The 24,550-nt window shown below is 39.8% G+C and overlaps 2 long non-coding RNA genes across 2 annotated transcripts; one reads left to right on the top strand and one right to left on the bottom strand.

The window, feature by feature from the left end:
- Positions 1–2,169: 2,169 nt before the first annotated feature.
- LOC108414792 lies at positions 2,170–5,759 on the top strand. Its single transcript, XR_001856913.1, has 3 exons — positions 2,170–2,258; positions 4,704–4,810; positions 5,088–5,759. It is a non-coding gene; the product is annotated as an uncharacterized LOC108414792 (long non-coding RNA).
- Positions 5,760–14,680: 8,921 nt separating this feature from the next.
- On the bottom strand, positions 14,681–19,659 carry LOC119263678. Its single transcript, XR_005130453.1, has 3 exons — positions 19,434–19,659; positions 17,782–18,054; positions 14,681–17,691 (listed from the first exon to the last, which is right to left on the bottom strand). It is a non-coding gene; the product is annotated as an uncharacterized LOC119263678 (long non-coding RNA).
- Between the last annotated feature and the right edge of the window lie 4,891 nt (positions 19,660–24,550).

Genomic DNA, 24,550 nt, shown 5'->3' with positions numbered 1-24,550 from the left:
GAGAAATATTTGGCACCTGCTATATCACCAAAGATTTCTCCTCTTGTTGGCAGTTGGTAGTGTTCACGTCTCACAAATCTGTTCAATTCTTTTGGATCTATGCATAATCTTAATGAGCCATCTTTTTTCTCAACAATTACAAGTGAGTGTACCCACTCAGTAGGCTCTTCCACTTTCTCTACTATATCTAGGGCCTCTAACCTTTGTAGCTCTGCCTTCAATCTTTCTCTTAGGGCTAGTGGTACCTTTCTGGCAGCGTGAATGACTGGTCTGTTTGGCTTTTCTAGCTCTATTCTGTGTGTAACCTTGAGTTTCCCGATACCTTGAAAAACATCTACATATGCATCTTCTACATTTGTCTGCCTCTCTGCATCACTTTCAGTTTTCACCTCCTTTACCCGCTTCACCAGACCTAGCATCTTACATGTTTTTAACCCAATGATAGGAGGCTTGGTACCTTTCACAATCACAAATGGCACATCAAATCTCTCACCTTTTATGTACATCACCAAAGTGCACGTACCCAGTGTAGGGATAGCTTCTCCACTGTATGACTTCAGTTTCACTTTGTCTTTAGTGTTTACTACTGGTTCAATTTCCAGTTTAGCCAGTTCGGTTTCAGACAGAATATTGGCCTGTGCTCCAGTGTCCAGTTTGAAGGCGATGTCCGTTCCATTGACTGTGTACGTAGCTGTCCATTCCTCGCCTCGTTCCGTTCCCGAGACTGTTCCTACGAAAAGATCACCCGAGGTTTCGCTTGACCCGTCGCCCTTTTCGACACAGTGGATCTTTTTCTGCTGTTTACGCTGTCTGCACACCTTTGCGAAGTGATTCGTTATGCCGCACTTCCTACATTCCTTGCCGAATGCTGGACATTGGCGTGGCTTGTTTACTTCCACAGCGCGAGCAATGCCGACATTCTACACCCTCTCCGTTTTTCTTCACGTGCTTTTCGCCACTCTGCCACTTGCCCGTTGCTTTGGAGGCACAGTCTATTTTCATTACGGAGGCTTTCCACTGACTAGCCCATGGTTTTCATTCTGCTTTGTGTTGCTTCTCTTGCCTGACAAATTTGTATTGCTTTTTCAAGCGTCAGATCCGATTCTCCGAGTCAGTCCTTTGTCACGCACCCCCATTACTATTCTATCACGTATCAACGAGTTGACAAGGTCTCCAAAATTGCATGTTTGACTCTTTAACTTCAAGTCCATAATAAACTCCTCAACAGACTCTGACTCTGTCTGTGATCTACTGTTGAACATGTACCTTTCATATGTCTCGTTTTTTCGGGGCGTACAGAATGATTCAAATTTCTCTACCAGCGCATAGTCTTTCTGTTGCTCCGCTGTTAGCTGCATGCTGTTGAAAACATCCAGGGCGTCGGTTCCTGCTGCTGTCAGAAACAGTGCTACCTTTTGAGTGTCCTCCTTTTCGTCTGCCCCCATTGTAATCAAATACAGGGTGAACCGCTGCTTAAACCTTTTCCACTGTTCCTCGACATTTCCCGTCAACTTTAGTTCGGTTGGTGGCTTTAGATACTGCTCCATCTTCCCGGCTCGAAGCTAGTTCCCACTCCCGAGCACCGTAGCTAGCCACTTACAGGCTAACTTTTTGTTTTGTCTTGATTTACTCGCCTCTTGTTGCCTTCAACAGTCATTCGCTCATCTGCACGCGAGCTTAACGTGAGTTCGAAACTCCTGGTACCATGCTATGTTCTGTACCTTCTTGAAATAAGGTAAAGACGAAGGATATAACAGATAACGTGACTTCTTTATTCTTCAGCAATCAAAACGCGTAACTGCAGGCGGCATGCTGCATAACTGTGTCCCGTCACGTGATACGCAGATCACATAAATGATGTACATCACAAACAGCACATTTCATACTTTAAAACGAGTTTAATTACAAGTCCATTTACCAACAACGTGATAATCGCTTACCGCGAGAAACGGGACGAAATCACGTACAAACACAACCGAACTAAGCCGATATGAGCCCCGCAGAGCAGCGGCACCTGAAGACCGCATGACCCCGACATGCGCAATGAGGGGGAACAGGGAACTGAACTTACCGGAACACCGGTCCTGAAATCTGATTGGCTGAGCCGCATTCGAAGCCGTTGATAAATCTACGATATACCGCCGCTGTGACCGCATCACAGCTACTGAAGTCTGTATCACTGCGCCACGGCACGAAAAGCCCTTCAGCTGTTAATGGATTAATCTGTGATCGCACGGAGCACCGAGTGAACTGATGAGGTAAGAACCCGGTTCTGTTAAAACTGAGAGACTGAAAGATTACCGTCTTTACTAGAACTAGGCTGCTCAGCTAGACAACAGGCTGAAAGATATCAAACATGCTCAACAACTACAACATTAATATCACTTACACGCTTCAAATGTCCGAGTTTCAGTCAGAAGCAGCGTCAAATTCAGGCTGAATCCCAAACGGCTCCGTGCTCCTAGATAAATAGTGTAGTTAGCTCTGTAACATTAAGTTTAGATATTCTAGCTTCTGCTGTGAAATAGTGACTGCCTGTCGAGGTTGAATGTGGATGAATCCAAAATGACCGTTTTTAATGATAGTTTGCATTGTTGGGGTGCAGGAGTCTACTTAGGAGTATTTAAATTAGTGCACTATGTAGGGAGCAGGGAGCCGTTTGAGACTCAGCCCCAGCGTGAGAAAAGTGGTGTGAGACTGGCTGAAGACTCGCGGCGGTAATTTGCGAAGCAGCAAGTAAACGTTTTTACATTAAACAGTGCTGTGTTATCATGTGTTCGCAGTTATTTAATGCCCGAAAAAAGTTTTAAAATCTTGAAATGACCGCAGTTTATAGAGATTGGAGACAGAACGATCTCCTCATTCAGCGGTCAGTTGGTTGCTTAGCAACGATACCGCCCTCTAAAGGAACTACATTTCTTGGCGGAAAACTCGTTTATGTCGATAATAAGAACTTAAATAATTATCTAGAACATTGTGGGCTTTAATATATTTTGTGTTGCCTGCCATTTTATGAAACCAATAAGCCACTCGAGGCAGTGAGTTACAGCGATTTTATCACAGGGAAGGGAGTCTTACAAAGAACACAAGAAATGAGATAAATAAAAAGACAAACGATGGATAACCGCAAAGAAACGGGAGATGCGGAGCGGGTTAATCCAGGTTAGTGCAGGCAAACAAGACTGGACACATGTGTGTGGTCAGGTAAACTGATTTACCAAAGCCCTGTTCAGGCTGGATTAGTTTTATCTGGAGAGGAGCTGTAATTTGAGTGATTATCAGTGAGATCTGTGATTTTAATCCGATACAAATCTGTATTTTCACACGTCTGCTAAGTAATAATTCCAGAGTGAGTTCCTTTCTATAATTCATCAAACCTGGAGCTCCTTCAGCCACAGTAGTCCTGTTCAAATCCACCTAATGATTCTGTGTTAACAAATCCCAGAAATAAATAATAGCACCTCTATTTTTTGCCAACCTGGACATGATGCTAACCGCTAAAATGGAGCTCTGAGCTCAGTTCTATTATTATCAAGTTCAAAACAGCAAAAAAGTCCGGTGATGGGCTAAATAGAAGGAGAATGAAATATCTGAAAGTCCCTCTCAGAAGGCAGTACAGTACAGTCCTGTTGGATGTTTGTTTAGTTAAGTGAGTTCACTTTACTAGCCTAATAATCTGGTTTTAAATGGGAGTTACTGTTATTTGTCCTTTGGGAAAGTTTAACTCTAATCTAAATGCTGAAGTCAACATCTGGGCTGGGACATTTCTATCTGAGCTATATGAGGTCATTTGGAGAAATGACAAAATGTAATATGACGATACTTCATTATATTTTCTACAATAAACAATATATGATATTTATTTTCCTGACATCTCAGAAGTAAGAACAGACAAAGTAGTGCCACATTTTAAAAAGGCTTTCCAATCCTATGAATCCAGTTACATTTATTCAGCATTTTACACACTGAATCCAGTTAATCGAGACTAATTATACTCGATTCTTAATCAAACACCCATTTGGGAAGAGATTTTTAGCACTGATAATATCCATGATGTGCCCAGAAAAGCATATTGTGGCATATTGTGATGTAATTTATCATGATAAAGATGAAATAATGTCATATTAAACTCTAATTGCACAGATACTTCATCTTGTACAAATCAGCCAGTCAGACTCCTTACAAATTACATTACTGGACTTGCTCTGGTAAAACTAATCCAGCTCGAAATGGGCTTAAGTTGGATGCTGCTTCACAGTGATCATCCTACAGAAACAGCTCTCACTTGGCATTTGACCGTATGCAGTTTTCTGCCGTCTTTTTAAGTTTGAATTATTGTTTCAGGTTTCATGTTGATTGTAGGACAGAAACACATGAACATAAGTTATTTTATCTTTTATTTAAGCCTGTTTTCCATCCATCTAAATTTTGGGGAAAAGAAATTTGAGAAAACTGGATGATGGATGGATGGATTGTAAGCACTTCTGCATTAGGAGAGAGCAGAATGAGCTGTGCAGGAAAGTTGTACTGCTTTATAACTAAAAATGAGCTTTTCACTGAGACACCATATGAATCTGTCTTTAACAGAATAGTGAGGACATCCATATGAGCTCAGTGACTGCTAGTGCTCACTACCTCTTTTGGCCTCACGGATGATGTTTGAAAGGTCATGTTTCCAAATGTTTTCAACCAAATCCATACAGAGGTCACTGCAATCCTGAGGACTTTGCCGCTAGAGAGGAAGGATGTGCTCAGTACAAAAGCAACTGTCACCTTCACTTCCACTCTACTGGACGATTTTCTGGATCAGGTAAGATATTACAGCTTTAATGTAATCCTCATTAAAAATCCATGCGTTAAAGAACCAAATAATCAACTTGTTAATTTATGAAAAGTACACAGTGTCGAACACAATATAACCAAATACCCTCATCAGTGATCACTGGCTAAAATTCAGCTAACATGTTAAAATGCAGCATCACTGACTCTTCAGTTTGCTTCTTAATTCTGAAGATGTAAAATACTGTTAATGAATGTTTTGAGATGCTCAGGAGGTTAAATGTTCTGTTCTGTGCTTGTTTCTGTAGATAAACTCCTCTTATTGAGGTCTTTAGCTGTGCAAACTCTCCACATGGCTCTCCTCTGACTGCAAGTACCAGTACAGAAACTGCAGAAAACCTTGTCCTGTCTACTGCAGCCAAGGTGCAGGAGTTCTGGCGCCTGTGCTTAGTGTCTGACTGGTTAAGTGCCTCCCAAGACTCAGATGTCAACATCCATGAGGTTCTAGAAGACATACTCTCTCATATTACAGCTGAGACTGTGAGAGCTGTGATTGACTGTTTGCTGAGCATCTGCAGCTAGGAAACAACAGAGGATCTCCAGGAGTTCAGTTCAGGTGCACCTCTGTGTAACTTCCTCAAAGCTGTAGCTGACAGCATGAAGGCAGAGAGTCCCCCCAAAGCAGCCACACAAAGGGAGTCTACTAGAGTAGCTGGATCCAACATGGTTGAAGAACTTCCTTCTGCTGTACCTCCACAGTCCGATGTGGCCGACAGAGAGGACGACTTAACTAGTGTCCCTTGTGATAACAGTAATCTTTAATTTTCTAGTTCCCTTCACATCATGTTTTTGTCTTGGCACAGTCTGGCTTCAGACTTTGATGGATATTGTCTGCAAAGTAAGAGAGTCCCACATGTCTGTGTACTTAACCAATGAATTCATTGTTTTCAGTCTTTTCAATTCTGTTTCAATGCTTTCAAACACGGAATCACTTGAAACAAACTGTTGGTTGATAGTCATTCTACATCTTGTTTTCCAAAGTTTAGACTTTACAACATAAAGAACCATCCACAAAAAGTCATGAGTAGTACTTATCCTACACTTTCAATCAGTTTATGATTTATGACCCCAGTGTGATTTATGACCCATGATTTATGAGGTAATTTGTGTTCAAACCAATTGTCCTACTAGACTTTCTTTGAAAAAATAAATTCTGTATTAGGTAAATGGCGCTTAAATTTCGATGGTGTACATACTGCGTAAATACCTTTTCCACTTCAGCATTATTGCTAGCGTCTTTTATTACATCACCAATAATTAATAAATGATTCCTGTTAAGTGGTAGAAGTGTGTCATCATTTAAGGTTGTTTGTTTATAATATTTCTTATTTTTAACATCATAAAGCAGTTGCCAACAATCATAAATGTACACCATTTTCTATTTTCTTTGAAACCAACTCATCAGTATGTTCAATCAACTGTTTTACAAAAAATGTTTTTCCAGAATTTGATGGCCCACTTATTACACAAAAAAGGATGTTGTAAGCTAAAATCAAACCCTTCAACATCTCGCACCCCAAGATGATGATGCACACCTTTAGTATCCATAAGGGAGCGTTGAAAAATCAGACAACAGGACCCGCTTGTTGTATATGACTAAAGCGTTTCACCACTAACTTGTTTTTCAATGTCAGGTTCTTTTTATTTCTCACGATGCCGTCTGCATGAGCCAGTATGTGTCGACTACGGTCACGATTTACCTCAATGATCAACAAGACCAATCAGTGTGTCTAGTGTAATGACTTTTGAATTGTCAGAGTTTAGTGTGATACCTTTTGCTTTCATACATGTTTTACCGGCTGCTGTGCGATAACCGTATGTCTTGGGCCCTCCGGAGCAGAACTCTGTACCACCAATTTCACCAATTGTCACCACCAATTTCGTCTGTCAAGTCACCTAAGTAGGGTCCCAGAGGGGGTTCCCAATCGTCTTCACGAGAAACAAATAACACTGTCAGTATCGCTGTACAAAAGTCTGTCACCTAATTTACCCATCAGATTGCACAGTTCTAAACGAGCGTGCGCTGGTGTAAAAGCGCAGAGAAACACATTAATGTCACGTGTTGGGCAGCTGTCTGAAAGAATAGCACCACTGAATCAGCGCTGTGGCATCAGACACAAATGAAGTGTTTAACATCATCAGTCACCAAATATGTGCTGTGAAATCTGTTCTGGATCGGTCAACAACTCAGGCACTGGCCAGTTTTCCCCTCATTGAAAAATGACCCCACAAGCTGTTTAACAACGTTAATAGACCTGCGTGCTGGGTTCAGGCTCATCTTGTCAGGATTCAGCTGAATCTTTTCCTTCTCAAAATAATCCCGGATGTACTCTGCCCTCTCTTCCTCTGTGACAGCGTGTGCTGGATAACCGCTGGCCTCCTACTTGTACTGTAAAAAAAAGTCTTTACATACTCGCAGAACAACGTCTCAGAACTGTCTGGAAAATGCCAAACCTCATGGATCTTTAAATCCATCTAAACCATATGCCCGAACAAGGATCTCAACCTTGGTGTTACACTGTTTTCGCAATTCGCCGTACAACACCTTTGACATCAGATGGGGCTGGTTCGGACTGTAACGACATTCATGACCGTGATGCATACACCCGTTAAATTCTTTTTTTTTCTTCAAAGTGTTTTTATTGAACATCTTAAGCATTAATACACTATATAATACACGTTTTATTTTTTGCCATTATTTCAACCCCCCCACCCAAAACAACTCCCAAATGTTGCACAAATGCAAATATAGATTTGAAAAGATTCATAAAGTATTAGTATTTAAAAAGGAGAGAAGAAAAAAAATGATAAATTACAAAATATGTACATTACTCCTGTGAGAATGAGATTAGCGAGGGATCCATCTCCCTAATTTGATCCAAAACCGGTTGCCAGATATCAAAAAATTTGTAGGCACAACCTCTTATAGAATACCTTATTTTTTCCATAGTCAAATTGTATAAAAGTTCAATAAACCACATTTTAAAAGTTGGAGGGGACTTATCCTTCCATTTAAGTAGTATTTGCTTTCGAGCTAAAAGAGTAGTAAAGGCTATAAGGATTTTTTTATTTTGATTTAAATGAGAATACTGTGGTGCAATGCCAACTATAGAGATTATGGCATCAGGCTCTATTATTGTCCCCAATATATCAGAGATAAACCTAAATATAGACTTCCAAAAATCTTCAAGTTTTGGACAAAGCCAAAGCATGTGGTACAGAGTTCCAGGCTCAACTTCACATCTATCACAGTGAGGATCTATCTCACGTTTAAATTTTGCCAGTTTTACTTTGGACCAATGCAATCTATGGACCACTTTAAATTGGATCACTCGATGTCTTTGACATATCGAAGATAGATGAATATTTTTCAATATAGATTGCCAGACATCCTCAGTTATTCCTGTAGCCAGGTCCTCTTCCCACAGCCTCTTCACGCGAGCCAGTGGTCCCATATTATGAGTATTCATTATACTATAAATTTTACCAATGACTCCTTTAGAATACGGATTCACTTCTAGAAGAGTTTCTAGAAGCGACTCAGATGGTAATGAAGGGAAATTACAAACAGATGATGATATAAAACTGCGAAGTTGAAGATATTTGAAGAAGTGAGCATTAGGAATTTGGAATTTGGTTTTCACTTGTTGAAAAGTTGCAAAACTGCCTTCAACATACATATCTTTTAATACCCTGAGACCTTTTAAAGACCAAGCATTAAAAGAGTCATCTATAATAGAAGGAGTAAACATGTGATTTTTTTTGCTATGGGAGCATGGACGGAGATATCATTAAGTGAGAAATGTCTTCTAAACTGTCCCCATATTTTGAGAGAATGGTTAACCACTAGATTTAGAGAGTATTTGCATACTGGATGAGGTGATGGGAACGTTGAGCAGAGCAATGCATGTAATGAGGCAGGTTGACATGACAAATTCTCAAGAGACAGCCACTCAGGACCATCAATATATGATTTAAACCAATATAACATAGAGCGGGCATTGGCTGCCCAATAATAATACTGAAAATTGGGTAACGATAGTCCACCATGTTCTCGATGTCGCTGCAGGATACTTTTGCGGATGCGTGCATTTTTCCCATTCCATATAAATGCTGATATTAGCTTGTCTATGAGTAAAAAGAAAGATTTAGTTAAAAATATTGGAATGCACTGGAACAGATATAAAAATCTTGGCAAGATATTCATCTTAACAGTGTTTATCCTGCCTCCTAATGAAATCGGTAATGTACGCCAGCGTTTGAAATCTTGTTTTATAGAGTCCATCAGTGGAATAAAATTTGCTTTGTAGAGATGCTTGTAGTTATTAGTAACCCAAATACCTAAGTACTTAAATTTATCTTTACTCAGTTTAAATGGTAAGGAGTCAAATGTGATTAGTCTGGCTGCTGTATTGATCGGCAAAAGTTCACTCTTTTGCAAATTTATTTTATAGCCTGATATTTTTCCAAAACTACCAAGTAATGACAATATTTGAGGCAAGGTCTCGTCCGCATAGAGGGACACTTTATGTTCAGATTCACCCCTCCGTATGCCCTTAATAGTATTATCAGACCGTATTGCAACTGCTAAAGGCTCAATCATCAGTGCAAATAACGAGGGCGATAGGGGGCAGCCCTGCCTAGTCCCGCGACCTAATGGAAAGAAAGATGATATATTATTATTTGTCCGAATTGCTGCCAAAGGGGAGGAATATAAAACCTGAATCCATGATATAAATTTTGGACCAAAACCAAATTTTCTCAATGTATAGAAGAGGTAATCCCACTCCACCCGATCAAATGCCTTTTCAGCATCTAAGGACAAAAGCACCTCAGGTATATCGAGTGGAGTGGGATGATGGAGGATGTTCAAAAGTCTACGTATATTGTAAAATGAATACCGATTCTTAATAAACCCAGTCTGATCATCAGACACTACTGAAGGTATAACAATTTCCAATCGAAGTGCTAAAAGTTTGGCAAATATTTTACTATCAACATTTAACAATGAAATAGGCCGATATGAGCTACAATCCAATTTACTCTTACCCTTTTTATGAATTAAAGAAATAACGGCTTGCCTCATGGTTTCTGGCAATGATCCAGAGATGGAGGATTCATCATAGACAGCAAGCAGTATAGGGGAAAGTTGTGAGGAGAACTTCTTAAAAAATTCGCTTGGAAAGCCGTCTGGCCCTGGCGATTTCCCACTTTGCATGGAGGCAATAGCTTTAAATATTTCGGCCTTTGAAAATGGCCTCTCCAAATCTAAGGCAAATTGTTCATCTATAGTGGGTAACGTAACTTTGCTAAAAAATGAGTCAAACAATAACTCATTCTTACTAGATTCAGATGTATATAATAGTGAGTAATACTCCATGAACCTATTATTAATCTCTGAAGGATCAGTTAATTTTTTGTCAAGTTCATCAGTAATTTCAAGAATTGACTGATCAACACTCTGTTGCCGTAATTGATGGGCTAAGATTTTTCCAATTTTTTCACCATGTTCATATGACTTGTGTCTAGATTTGTTTAACAGATTCTCAGTAAGTTTTGTAGATAGCAAATTAAATTCTGTCTGAAGAGCTAATCGTTCCTTAAATAAATTAGTGGATGGATAAAGTGAGAGAACCCCATCCAACTGCAGAATATCGCTTTCGATCTTTTTAAGCCGCTCCTGTTGTTTTTTCTTTACACGGGCACTGTATGAAATGATTTGGCCTCTGAGATAGGCTTTTAACGTCTCCCAAATTAGACAATAGGACATTCCTGGGGTCTGATTACATTCTAAAAAGTCATCTATTTCTCTAGAAATGAATTTAACAAACTCAGTATCAGAGAGAAGTAGTGTATTAAATCGCCACGGCCGATATCCACTGCTGCAAGTAGGCAAGTTTAATGTCATTAACAATGGTGCATGGTCTGATATTACTATTGCCTGATGTTCACATTCCGTGACTAATGGCAATAAGCTACTATCAACAAAAAATAATCAATACGAGAATATGTTTTGTGAACGGGTGAATAGAAGGAGTAGCATCTGCGCCCAGGATTCTGAAAGCGCCATACATCAGCCATTCCATAGGTTTTTAGAAGCTGATTAAGCACAGTTGTTGAACAGGTTTGTTGCGTGGTCTTGGGTGAACTACGATCCAATGAGGGCGTCAGGGCACAATTAATATCTCCTCCTAATATGAGATGATGTGTGTCTATATCGGGTATAAGGGAAAAGAGGCTGGTAAAAAATGCACTGTCATCCCAATTAGGTGCATATATGTTTACTAAAACTACTGGTGTATTGTTCAGTCTGCCCACAACTATTATATAACGACCAGCTGAGTCAGCATCAACTTTTAACATTACAAATGGGATGGTCTTTTTAATTAAAATAGCTGTTCCCCTAGATTTTGAATGAAAATTAGAATGGAAAAGTTGTCCAACCCATCCCCCTCTAAGTCTAAAATGGTCAAACGTGTTCAAATGGGTTTCTTGCAGGAAGGCAATGTCTGCATTTAGTTGTTTAAGGTGTGAAAGTACTTTTCGGCGTTTCACTGGGTGATTTAAGGATTTAACGTTCCAACTTACAAAGTTTATCTAACAAGTTTTTGATTTATCAGTGTGAGCAACCATTTATGTTAGTCTTATGTATTTATGAGTTGTAGTAATATGGATGTACCATGGGTAATTTTTGTGTAATGCAGACAGAAGAGGATCCCTCCACTAACCTGAAAGATAGCACAACAAAAAAATAGGAGCAATACATTTAGTGCAACAGTAACCCTTCCCCAGTCACCAACTAGAACATGGTGAGAAACTAACCCCTCGCAAAAAGAAAATCCACACATAAAGTGCTTTTAAGAGAACTCCAGCTCTGCAGCTTGCTCTGCACATATACTATATATTAAAATATCAAATAAGGTAACCCAAACATTTCAATTAAAAATAAAGTAAAAGTGGCAATTAGTATCTAATCTCAGGCTATAATACTGATGACAGGTAAACAATTAGGTGAGATACACAGTGATTAATAATAAGGGAGAGATATAGGTTATAAAAAAAAAAACAATAATAAATGTACCACAGTTCAATCAAATTAACAGAAATTCTTGAAAAAACAAATCTGCTGTAGTTCTTGCATCTCCAATCCCCATCACCAAAGACTCAGACGTGTTCAAGCCCAAGTTCGTGTACTCACCAAAAAGTCTGTTGACAGTATAAAAACGACGCTACCTTACAGAATATTGTCCTTAACATAAGCCATGGCCTCTACTGCGTCTTGAAACTGCTTATCCTTCCCTTTGTATGTGATCCGGAGTCGGGCTGGGTATAGGAGCCCATAACGGACCCCCTCCCGTCCTCATAGTAGTTTACGGACCTCGTTGAACGCCGACCTGGCGCGGGCTATACTCGGTGGGTAGTCAGGGAAGATAAGTATGGTTGAACCTTTGTGTTGTAGCGGACCAGATTCCCGTGCAAGTCTGAGGATTTCCACACAATCTTGATAGTAATGCAATTTTGCTACGATCGCTCTCGGTTTACCGTCTGCCCGTTTCCCCTGCAGGGTGCGGTGAGATCTATCAATCAGCACGTCTTTATCCATTTTGAGGACTTCCTTAATCAGCTTTGATACAGAGGCAGGGGTACTGGAACCATCTACCTCAGCTACATTCAATAGACGGATGTTTGACCTCCGCATCCGCCCTTCCATGTCCAGACATTTCTCCTGTAGACTTTGAACATTTTCCTCCAGTTTACGCACAGTATTTTGTAACTCCGTGATATCATCCGAACATCCCGAGAGTCCTCTTTCCACGTCTGACACCGTTGTCCTGATGAGATCCAAGTCTGACCGAAGTGCGGAGGTGTTGCTAGCGATCTCCTGTCTGACTGCTTGTAGCTCCGACTTCACTCCATTAAACTCTTCAGCCATGATAGACTTAAACTCAGTTTGGAAAAGCTTGGTCATCTCCGCTTTAATAGACAACAACAGCTCTGTCTTTATGTCCGTCATCATACCAGTTTGTTGTTTAGCTTGTTCATCCATCTCGGACGGCGGGCTAGTTTTGTTGCTAGGTGTGACGCCACTCGTCTTGCTAGTAGCGGGCTTGTCCGTATATTTGTATTTGCGCAGGTTGTTCGCCATTTACATTCGTCAGGAAATATATCGTCTAAAAAAAATGTAACGTAATCTTGGGTAGCCTTTCAATATTATACAGTCGACCAAAGCGCCATTTAAAAAGGGAAAATTATAACTTTGGTGCAGAGCTCACTAAAGTTGCAACCTACTCCATTGATTGCTCACTAGCGCCCCCCACCCGTTAAATTCTAAGGCTTTTCGTACACCATCCTTTTCATAAAACCCGTCCACATAATACACGCCAAACTTCATTTCACCATGAGTTAGCGTGTGGTGCACATCAACACCTCTGGTACTCCTAATATACTCAAGCCATTCAATTGAAACATTTGAGAAGGTCTTGTGTTGGTTAATGTACGCATTGTGTGTCAGCGTTAGTGTGTCTTTGGGAAGAAAGTGTCCTGTACACAGCCATGCAACATGATGCTAATGTTGTATAATTAAACAGGTCTAGCTTTGTACACTGAATAAACTCGTCACAATACTTTATGCAAGCTTCACGTAGTAAAACATCGTTCCTGCCATAAACAAACAACTCCTTTTTGAAATCAAACACCACCAGAAACTGTGCTGTATATCTATCAATTGTTATAAGTTTGACATTTTAAGGATAGCAGAACCATTTTTGATGTTATCTGTAATCATTGTCAAAAAGGTTTTATACAGAACCATACACAACAAATTATCCATCAATCTGTGAACAATTTCATTATGCAAAGAACCATTTAAGCATGCAAATAGTTCTTTGGGTGTTCATGGTTCTATATAGAAACATTGTTTTACTAAAGAATTCTTGAAAAAACATTTGAAGAGTATCATTTTTGTAGCTTAAAACACATTTGCGTTACAAGATGTTACTTTTGCACAACATCTCCAGCTTACTCTATAATTTTTCAGATGCTTTGTGGGAATAAACCCAGAGAGGGGCACAAAGGCTGGACGGGGCAAAGTGCCGTCGAAGAAAACTGGCAGTCATCCATAAGAAAATAACAACAGTCAATCGCAACGTCTCCAGTCTCTTGAGGAAGCTTGTGGACTTTGAGTGGGATTTCATATACGTCAGTGAGCTCACACAGTCACTCACTCCCATGACACCCTATTGCTCTCTCACTTACATTCATTACTGTCAACAGCCGTTACTGTTTTGAAGTGTTATACTTGTATAATGCACCATATGCTGTACACTGAATTTTGTTTACAGTATAATATCCATTTAGCTTATGTGGCACATATGATCGGCTATATAGTCACATGACTCTCAGATAATACCAGTATTAGCAAGGTGAAGTTTACATTTATACTGGCATTCTTTCCTTGATTTTGATAATGTAGCATTTTGGTCATCAATGTCTGTCACACAGCCTGATACCCAAGAACACGAATTTGGCTTTGATAATATGGCAGCTACAGTTTTTAGTTTGTTTTCTTCATTTGTTTTTTTATTTGCTGTAAGTTCTTTAAGCTGAATATTTTGTCACAGACTGATTATAGAAAATGGGGAAAAATTGTTTATGCTGATATTGTATTCAAAGAGAAACTTGAGAATACTTGCTGTATGTTCTTATGCCTAAATGGTTTTCTTTGTTGAAATGATATTTTCTTGTGTGAAAAATATTCAAATATATCACAAGTGGAATCAAAACTTTATTTACAATAAACAAACAAGTGTCTTGCAAGACATACTGTTTTTGTTTCGTTGCTAAAGTCACATGATTGAAAATGCCATGTTACCTGTCTTCACTATGATAGGACAAATTGTTGTTTTGGTAAGACAAGCAGTAAAAACATTACATTACAGGAAATATCTGTAGCTGTACCTGTCAGGAAAGGTAATGAACTACATTTTTACTACAGTATGATACCGTTAATTTAACAGCAAGTTCCTGGCAACCCTGCTGCCAGTTCTTTACCGTTTTTTTACCAGGGAAATTTTTTACAGTGTACCACTCAAACTGCTTTCTGTCCTCGTCACTCAGTCATAGCCGTAAAAACTCTGCTCAGGATCTGGTCCCACACAGTTCTCATTTTCTGTCAGATTAAGTTTGTGGGGAAAATGTCTCTTCTCTGAACATGTTAGATTTAACGCCGATGCTGTATTAGCCAAACGCATTGGAATGAACGAGTGCGAGTCTATGTAGTGCTGTTTGTATGCTTCGTCATACATGGAGATCAGTCTACACCCCATCATGGTGATTTTGACAGCAATGCCCGCTTTTGGATAATATTCCAGTAATAGGAAATTGTCAAAACCGGCAACATTATGCGCCAACCATGTGTAGCCCTGATATTTGGGGGTTCTAAACTCTGAGGAGTCGTTCTACACAGTCTGACCCCTCTGCTGTGAACTCTACTGTCAAATGTGTTTGCGCAGACAAAGTTAGCTTCATGCTTACCATTTTCAAATCGTGTCTCAAAGTCAAAGAAGATGCAAGATTCACTTGGTTCTTTTAATTTGATTGGCTGTATGTAACATTCATGTGTTGTATCTGATATTAATTCTTCACCGCAGTGAACACAACATCCTGACACACTTGTGGGGTTTTGGTTTAGTTAAACTAACATGATAATGTCGACCGCATGATCTACAGTATTTTGTCAAATCACATGAGGACGCCATCTCCCCAGTAATAAGCTGTTTTTCTTGTGTTGTTCATAATAATCAGATTTACAGTAGCATTAACAGTCTTCACAATACTTGATACGTCGGGTTTCTGACTGCAATCTGTGTCCTGACACACATCACAATGATATTTACAACTAGGATCTCTCGCGTTACTATACCCTTTAACAAAACTTGTACATATGACACGCCCACGAACGCTTTCAAATTTATCACGTAATATGACCGTCATGGAGATACAGAAACAGTCCTTGAATGTGGTTTGTCTTGTTTGGTACTTCTCTAAACCACCTGAACTGCTCTAGTGGAAGACGACTAGGACACCAAACTTGTATTCGAAACGACCAAATGTCATCAAACCCGACCTTGTGATCGCGCGTGTAACCAGCCTTTGCCTGTATCTGATCGGCTATAGTTTCTAACGTGTTGTGCAGCATGTGGGTTCAGAAAATGAGCAAGACAGATCTGAAATATTTGTAGGGCAAAAGAGGTTCATTCTGTTCCCATCAATCACCTGATTGTGTGCAATATCACGCACTTTACGACGAACACCACCATTTTTACTCATAGCTATGGAGACTCAACACCAAACTATTATCTGCTGGAATGTTCTTGTTACTCTGCATAACCCTTTCAATTGCATCTGCAAACCTGTCAATGTTGTAACCGTCTCTTGAAAACAACACAGCATTTACATCAGACGTTAAACTACCACCTCTTAGAGTAATGTCGATAACGCTGCCATCACCAGCCAACACCCTGGAGAACGATACAATGTCTGATAACATGTACATAGACAGTATGAGGCCATATCTGTGGATGGGGCATCACGTAAATTCAATGTCCTGTGTAGCACAACACTTGAACCCAATTCTCGGTACTACAGTACATCCACTTCACCATCTCTCACCAACTGTGACACGTCATCACTACATAAACCAAAGTTAGGAGCTGCTGGATTGAGTGTAGGAAATCTGTGTCTGCAGACCAGTGCCTGTCTGTTCTCTGTTTAAGTGTAGCATGTTATTTTCTACCAGGTTTTCTAAGAAATTTAGAGCTGACTCGCTCATCATTTAAGCATATCAGGCGTCCACTAATAGATGTCTGCTCCCAGGCATCAGTTATGGCTGTATTATACATAAAATCTATGGCATGTCCATAATTATCACAGCGTCTACGGCGTGTTGTTGGGCTGTGCATTGTATTCAATGTCATCTGTAAACCATCATGTACGGTATAATCATTAACGTTTACGTCGTGTTGAGTGTTTTGCAGATTGAGACTAGTAGCCGACTCACTCGTCATTTAAACACTGCAATTGATCGCTAATAGACATCTGTGCCCAAACATCATTTGTTGCGCTAACGCATGGAGTGTTGTCTGACTCCCGACACCTTTTAGACCCCATTATTTTTATTGTCTGCTTCTTTTTGCTAATAATTATTATTTAAAACAATAATCTATCATGTACTGATGATGTGGTTTGTTTAACAGGTAAACAGGAATATGTAAAGAACGGAAATATTTTCAAATTGCCAACCAATAACTACATAGATGACCCTGAAACAGACAATTTTGTTGAAGTTTTTAACTGTAAAACCCTGTTGAGTTTAAATATTACGTCTGTTAAAGATTTAAAATGTGTTTTGTTCTTCGCGCATAACCTGTACCACATGTATATGCTTTACCTGTTCAGACAGTATAGGATTTTCTTTTGCCAATTCCTGATTCTTTTCTGCTCATTTCTGAACAATATTATTTAATCTACGCACAATAGCGCCTTGTCTACGCTGCTCAATAGTATTTTTCGTAATTTCATGAGATTGCTGACCCACCAATGTCGCTAGAAAGGTAAGAGCTGCTTTGAGCTGATTTGCTTTTAAAACCTCTCCATCAATGTCTCTCACTTCTGATATTGGATTTGTCCTGTATTAATTAGTCCAGTATCCACAGCATCATCCGGCTTTTCTGTGAAACTGTTCTGGTCCCACGTATTCAAAAGCTTCAGTCCAGACAACAGCGTCAAACTCCGAAGCCGCTCCTGTCTGCTCCACACCACCACCACATGCAGCTCGGTCACTGGTATGCAAATCTGTAAACAGTTTAAGGAAAAAATTTACACACAGCAGTTAATGTTAAAAATTACATTGTAAAGTGTTCACTTTAATTTGTATTTTCTTACCCACAGATTTGTAACGATCATCTAACCGAAGACGTTTCCCGTGTGAAATCGAGCTGTTATTTGTACTCAGACACGTTCTTGGACGTTTTCCACGGGAAGCTGACTCATCATCAGCACTTTGACTCTCTCCACACTGTGGCAGGCCCCCAGGACTGCTTGTTAAACAGGGCCTAAATGCAGTCAAAGCGCCAGGTTCACAAGCCGTGGAGGTACCGGGTGCTGCATCGAATCCTGGCGGTGTTAAGATGCCTGTTTCAACCAAACGGGTCAGAGCTGCTACAGAAAATAAGAGTTAGTATTATGTAACGCCCCACTAGGGGTGCTTACTTTAACAATTACTCTCTAAATACAAGGGAAAAATATGGACCAGATAGGCTCACTCTGGGAGCAGTGGAAATAAGAGACACAAGCCCGGGTGAATGAAAACTAGTGTATTAACACGTTTAAAGTGGGTTCCACAAAATAAAGTTAAATAAAAAAAACTAATGTAAACAAAGATAAACAATGGGTGCAGTGAGATTTCCCAAAGAAAACAAATAAGACCACTAAATCAATTCAGTACAACAAAAATATCAGAACACAGGTATGTATTCTTTGGTTTCCTTCTCTTTAGTATCTTATTAAAGTTATACTTATTATACTAAATGAGTACTTATTTTACGCTAGTAATTGTTGTTTTAGGTTTGGCTTCCTGTATTTATTACTCAGTGCTCAGGTAGGTATTTATAATTAGTGTATAAATTATTGGGATAACTTGTCTTTATTTTCAGGTTCTTTTAGGATTCCGGACCAGCCTTTAGGGTAAATATGGTTATTGAGGGTCCAGGTGAGTATTAGGGTAAGTATCCTAATAAGGGGAAAAAATTGTTAAAGTCTAAAGAGTTGAAATGAGTATTGTAATAAAAGTAAAATATTGAAGTAGTTTTAAATAATTACTTACTATTCCTCTTTCAAAGTATTCAATAATTATCAGCAACAATCCGAATAACAAAAATGAGCGGTTTCACAAAAATAAAACAAATATATGAATAGACTGATATTAAACCCACTAATAATCAGCTATACAAACCAATTCAATCAATTCAATTAACTATAACACTTGAGAATGGGAATCAACCATTTGAATTCAGGGAGACTTGTTACTCCATCGATCAACAGTTCCTGTGAGTTTGTTAACTCCTGTCCATTAGGTGAGAGTCAAGTGCAATTTACTCGTGAAAAAAAAAAAAAAGTCCTCATGGGTGAAAAATAGGGATATTCAAGGTTTGAAGATCAGAAAGAAGCCCTTTGGGCTGTGGCTCGCCATCCTGTCTCCTGCACGACTGGGTTTCTTGTAACCAGGCCGCAGGTCTCCATCCCCACAAAACTGGCCTGTTTGTAATACAGGGCCTTTAGTATCTAATCACAATTTTCTTTACATTCAGGACTATATACAGCAGTTTCATCATCATATAATTACACAATTAACATTTTTAACTTGGAAATAACACAGAACCATCTTACAACAGTAACCCAACAGAAAAATATGACTAAAATTAAAACAGTTCAATTACCCCACTCCTAGTATATTACAGTACTATTTTAGAAGTTGGACCTTTAACTGTGAGCATTGTTTTAGCCAAAATATTAACTTTCACAAGTTGATCACTCACCAAATCCAATCTAGGGGTTTCATTCCGATCTGGCAACCCCTGACGATAATTCGGCTCCCGTGTGCGAGTCACGAAAGTCACCAGCGGTCCTCCTCACGGTCAGTTTAGCGGCTAAATTAGCGAACTTAAGCTTTCTAGCTTTAGTAAAGCTGCAGATGCTGCTTAGCCTGCAATATTTACTCACAAACTTATTAAAATCCAAAGTGTTTAGCGCGTAGCAGGAGAGACGTCCAGACCGCTCAGCCACCAACCAGAGAGAGATCCTCTCGCGTAGCGAAACTTATTGATTGCTAATTGGTTAATATTTTGCGCAGTGGGCGGTCCCAGGGGTTCTACAAGCTAGTCTGCTTGCAGTTTAAATACTGTTACCGATAAATAATATGGATTTTAATTTTTATAATTATTTTCTATTATTAAGTTACCTTAGAGAAAAGTGATTTTTTTTCTTACTAATCTAATGTTATCTATTTACTTAACAATAATAATAATAATAATAATAATAATAATATTAATAATACATTTATATGTATTATGTAATACATTATAATAAATGAACTTCTTTGAAATCTGCGTTACAATTACACACCAACAACTAACAGAAAAATATACAGTATAAACAGTCAACTCACCCAATGGATTCTCATAACCACTGTGTTCAGATTCTGTAACAAAAAAGTAAGAATTATTCTGACAATGTCAGCAACTACAAATAAAATGAGAGACTGTGACAAACCTTCACAAAGTTGAGATAATCCTTCAATACTTCTAATAGCAAGGATCGTTTCAAGCTCAGATGCACCAAGAAAATCCTGTTAAACAAAGAAATGTTGTGATGCTGCTTGAATTTCTTATAACAATGTTGGGCAAAAGTCTACAGCATGCAGCATATTCACTGAGAATGTTGGAGTCCACGGCTTCGATCAGTTTCTCAACAGCAAAGGTTGGAGCTGAAAGTATGTGGGGCCGCTATTGCACGGCTCTATATACCATTTTCTCATGTGCCACACCTCTTGTCCCACGTTGTGTCGATCCGAGTTCTGATTGGTTAGACATCACACACCTAAGCCCCATCGCACACACCCCCTCAACCCCTCCCACATGCAGGCATTTAGCATTTCTTTCCAAAGAAAATTTACAAAAAGGATTTCTTTTTTAGTTTCTTCTAAACCCCCAATGAAAACAAACAATCTAATGGAAGAAACTTGTAGCAGCTTCACTGGCAAAACCTCAAAATAAAGCTCAGAATCTCTCCAAATGACAGGTAAGTAACTGAAAACCTTATTGTGGCCTTTATTGTAGCCTTTAAAAGCCCAACTGAACATTATCCTATAGTGTAACAGCCTCTTTCATTCTTAAAAAACAAAACTGAAAACATGTTTCTTTGGACAAATTCAAACCTGGTCAGACTCTTATTAAATATTGTACACAACCAGAGCAAATATTAAAATAAACAATAAACTTCTCTGGAGCAAAACAGTTTCAGGAAGACTAAATAAACATTTCAAACTAATTTGTGGCACTTAACACACTTTTGGAATCACACTGATAAACTCCCCCCCCCCCCCCACTCCACTGATTGTGGTGTTGTAAAACACACACCCCAGGCTGACCTGTCCCTCAAACCGGCCTGACACATAAATTGACCGGTCACAGAGGGGTCATAAATCTAGGTTATAAATCAAGGATCATAAATCACACAGGGGAGGGTCATAAATCATACACTGATCAAAAAAAAATATATACACTACTCACAGCAGTCAGCACACATGGAGTACGGCTCAAAGCTACTCACCCGACTGAGGTTCAGTGAGCTGTTTTAACGGCGTTGCCTCAGCCCAGTGAGCGGCTGCAGCTGCGCGGGTGGTTTCTCGCCCCGCCCCCTGGGCCACGCGGTTGCTCGCTGTCCAAAACAAAGTGCTGAAGGGGGAAAGCCCGGAGAGCAGCCCGTGGCTGGCGTGGCTCGGAGGGGCTGGATCAGTGAGTCTATAGTAAACCTTTTAGACAGTGTGTGTTCTGACTGACTGGACTATTGAGCTTTCAGAATCCTGCCATGTCCAGCATCGCTCTGCGCTGTGAGGACATCTGTTCTCCTGGACGATGCACATATCCAATAGCACCTGATGCACATCCAGGCCGACAGTGTAAAGACTGTGAGGCAGCCTTGAATACAAAGGTGAGGTTGCCCTACATGTAATCTGCTATCCCAGCTTTGCAGGGCTTATATCCTACAGGATATTTGAAATGAGCTAATTAAGTTCATTATTATACTACAGTTTTTTACATTTGCTTACAAGCTTTTGCAGCATTAACCAAGTTCTCTTTTTCAAACTGATCATATACCAAAACTGTAATTCTGTAGCCCAAATTGCAAAACTGATACACTGAACTTCAGAAGCAAACTTGAAAATAAACTACATTTGCAGACCACACCAGGTAGATTGAGCCCCGTACCTTTTTTCCTTGCTTATGTACTGTTTCATGTTTATATATATATATATATATATATATATATATATATATATATATATATATATATATATATATATATATATATATATTTATATATACACACATTGTCATTTCAGTTGGAAATAATGATTTACTACTTAATTGACTGAGACAGAGTTAATCTGCCTTATTATCAACAGCTGTTATTGTTTCTGAAAGAACACTAGTGTTGATGTTTTGATGAAATTAGTTTATTCTAATGTGTTTCTGTTGTGTTTAGGGCTGTAGACCATTTTGGATATTAAATGAACTGTTCTTGTTCTTGTTTCTGCTGAGAGGGCTGTGAAGAATTTAAAAAAGTGACTAAACACTGAATATGAAGGATCAGTGATAATACACTGAATTTCTGCAACATACATTATCTTTATACAGAAACACTGAAAAAACATGATTATTTCAAACAAGTTGTTTACTCACCTTTAAAGTTTTGGCTTTCCTCACAGTGTGGATTAAATGAGAGGTAACAAAGTGGTATTAGTGTCTTTTAGATATACAGTCATATTCACAAACCAGCCATTAGGGGTGTAATTTGTGTACTTCTGGTGCCGGTCCCAAGCCCGGATAAATGGTGAGGGTTGCGTCAGGAAGGGCATCCGGCGTAAAACTTGTGCCAAAACTATCATGCGGATCACAAATATGATTGCCATACCGGATCGGTCGAGGCCCGGGTTCACAACGACAGCCTCCGTTGCTGTTGACCAGCAGGGTGCCGGTGGAAATTGGACTACTGTAGTTCGAAGACCATCAGAGAGGAGAGGAGGAAGGCGGGTTAGACGGCAGCGAGAGAGAAGGAAAGGCAGGAGTGTGGAGGTTAGAGTAGGGACTCTGAACATAGGGACAATGACTGGTAAAGGCAGAGAGCTTGCAGACATGATTGGAGAGAAGGAAGGTAGATATTCTGTGTGTCCAGTAGACCAGATGGAAAGGAAGCAAGGCCAGGAACATTGGAGGTGGATTCAAACTGTTCCATCATGGTGTAGAGAGGAAGAGAAATGGAGTAGGGATAATCCTAAAGGAACAGCTTGGGAAAAGTGTTCTGGATGTAAAGAGAGTGTCAGACAGGATCATGAGCCTGAAGTTGGAGGTTGATGGTATGATTTTGAATGTGGTCAGTTCTTATGCACCACAAGTTGGTTGTCAGTTAGAGGAGAAAGAGGAATTTTGGAGTAAGATGGATGAAGTGGTAGATGGTGTCCCTAGAGAGGAGAGATTGGTGATTGGTGCAGACTTCAATGGACATGTTGGTGAAGGGAACAGAGGGGATGAAGAGGTTCTGGTTATGTATGGTGTGAAAGACAGAAATGCGGAAGGTCAGATGGTTGTAGATTTTGCAAAGAGAATGGAAATGGCTGTGGTGAACACGTATTTTCAGAAGAGGGAAGAACACAGGGTGACATACAAGAGTGGAGGGAGGTGCACACAGGTGGATTATATCCTTAGCAGGAGATGCCACCTAAAGGAGATTGGAGATTGTAAAGTGGTGCCATGGGAAAGTGTAGCAAGGCAGCATAGGATGGTTGTCTGTAGAATGAGATTAGAAACAAAGAAGAGGAAGAGAGTGAAGACAGAGCCAAAGATTAGATGGTGGAAGCTGAAGGAGGAGGATGGTTGCAGGCAGTTCAGGGAAAATTTGCAACAGGCCCTTGGGGGCAGTGGGGAGCTACCTGAGGACTGGGAAACTACAGCTAAGGTGGTGAGAGAAACTGGCAAGAATGTGTTGGGTGTTTTCGTGTGGTCAGAGGAAAGAAGACAAGGAAAGTTGGTGGTGGAATGAGGAAGTCCAGGAGAGTTTTCAGAAGAAGAAGGCAGCTAAGAAAAAGTGGGATAACCAGAGAGATGAAGGAAGTAGGCAGGAGTACTGTGAAGCTAGTCGCATAGCAAAAAGAATGGTGGCAAAGGCAAAGGCTCAGGCCTATGATGAGCTGTATGAGAGGCCGGACAGTAAAGAAGGAGTAAAGGACTTGTATTGTTTGGCTAAACAGAGAGATAGAGCTGGAAAGGATGTACAGCAGGTTAGGCTGATAAAGGATAAAGAGGGAAATGTACTAGTGAGTGAACAGAGAGTGTTGAGTAGATGGAAAGAGTACTTTGAAGAAGTAATGAATGAGGAAAACGAGAGAGAGAGGAGGACAACGAGGGGAGAGATAGTGTTCTTGTACCTCCGCCTTAAAATGACCAAACCCGACGGAAGTGGGGTCTCAGCTAAGAACAACAAGTATTTCAGTTTCATTTTACAAGTGAGCCGGGATCAGTACCACCGTGGGGTGGTCTTCACTGCTGATAAGCACAGGGAGGTTGAGCGTGCGGCGCAGACATGTACACCTGTTCGGCTGAGGAACGTCAGGAAAACTTTAGGGAAGTCATTTAAATCAATAGCCTAAGTAAAGCTTGAAGTAATTTTTATAGTTTCAGAAGTACAAGTTTGCACCAATGTTGATTATTTCATAAAGTTTTGGGGAAGAGTTCGATATTCAGGTACATCAAGGCTCATCACTTGAAGTTGGAGACATAGAGTTCGGGATGAAGCCTCCGCCAGACAGTCGAGTTCTGAAGGTTAAAAATATATTAGATCTTCATGGTCAAACAAAAGTAAGCGAGCATTTATTATG

Source organism: Pygocentrus nattereri, chromosome 7, assembly GCF_015220715.1.
Source record: "Pygocentrus nattereri isolate fPygNat1 chromosome 7, fPygNat1.pri, whole genome shotgun sequence".
NCBI classification, from domain to species: Eukaryota; Metazoa; Chordata; class Actinopteri; order Characiformes; family Serrasalmidae; genus Pygocentrus; species Pygocentrus nattereri.
Note: the sequence above shows the minus strand (reverse complement) of the source record. Positions and strands in the feature narration are given on the sequence as shown.